This window comes from Phascolarctos cinereus, unplaced genomic scaffold (assembly GCF_003287225.1).
Source record: "Phascolarctos cinereus isolate Bilbo 61053 unplaced genomic scaffold, phaCin_HiC Scaffold_726;HRSCAF=1367, whole genome shotgun sequence".
NCBI lineage: Eukaryota > Metazoa > Chordata > Mammalia > Diprotodontia > Phascolarctidae > Phascolarctos > Phascolarctos cinereus.
Window position 1 is genome coordinate 132,187,553 of NW_027556098.1, and position 1,465 is coordinate 132,189,017.

A 1,465-nucleotide genomic window follows, 5' to 3' on the forward strand; every position below is an offset into this window, starting at 1 on the left:
TATTTATTATAACACTACCATCAGGGGACATGATGTTTTGACCAACCTAGTTGGACCAGACATTTCCTGGAAGGAGACGCTATGTTTATAGGATATGTTTAACCCATGGTATATCCAAATCCACATACAATGAAACATGTTACAGATACTGTCACAGCTGTGCCTAGATGATGCAAAAAAAGGAAGGTGGTAGACAATTTCATTTAAAAAAATAAAATCATTGTTGATTTGACCAAAACCCTAAGAAATTTCATTCTTAGAGGTCAGTTAAAAAATCTTGACAACCAATAAGTACTTAAAAAAGGGATTTTGATGAGAAGGGCTGATTCACCCTCTTAGACTGTGGAAGGGATAATGAATAAACTGCTGTGAGGTTTTTAGGGCAGGATTAGACAATCAACTGAGCAGGACCTTTTAGAATTGAAAGCAATTTTCGGTTGTATTTCTTTGGAGTCAGGCAGTTAGTTCAAATATTTTCTTCCAGCCACAGGTAACTTTTCATTTTGGGGTGATAAGTGTATGAGAAGATGAAAGGAATATAGGAGGAAGGTGTTGTAAGTTCCCTTAGGTAATAATTGTGACTGACTTCTCAAAGAGTGCTCCAAAATTGTGAAATTAGCAATATTTGTCTTTGGTGTATTTTTACTTTGTGTCCTTTTTTTCCTCATGGTATCACAATTCCATATTCTCCTGATGTTGCTTGTTTTCTGTCCCATTTTTTCCCATTTCTGCTTAGGTATTAATTGATTATTACCTAGCTTAGCTATGCTAAACGTAACATGTATATTCACAAATTTTCAAGATCAGAAGAAAGTTTCTATAATGGTGTTGTGACAGGAAGTAGCATGGGAGAAGGGAGGGGGAGAAGAAATTGTTAAGCACCTTTTCAAATTATGCTATATAACTGAAGATCTAATCTGTCTCTTCTTAATGATTATTCTATGGCCACCCTACTGGAGATGCTGTAGCTGGATGTGAAGGGACAGGTGATGTCTGAAGGGGAGAATTGTAGGATGCTCATATGCACTAAGAGGGAAAGGGGAAGGTTGCTATTTTCTGTGTTCTAGCAAGTCAGCTCATTAAACAGCCAGAGGAAATGTGGCCAGTATGTCAGATTGTAGAATTCACAGAGGATCACACATCATCTTCAGTGATTTTTTGCTTTCTGTATCATCTTAACATTAGTACATGCAGCCCTGTTCTCCCGGCAATTGGCCTAATCTTGTGTCCAGTTCTTTGTTTTGTCTCACTGCCTCCCTTATTTTTCAGCATTTTCCATAGCTTAACTCTGCTTTGACTCTCACCAACCCTTCCTAGTTACTCTCTTGGCTTTGTGTGTTCAACATCCATTCCTGGAATTATTTTAATACTCACATTCTTAGCTTGACTGATGGTAATGGCCTGTGCATTAGGGATCCTTATATCCTGTTATTCCTCCATTCTGACTTCTTTTTGAGCCCCTCCC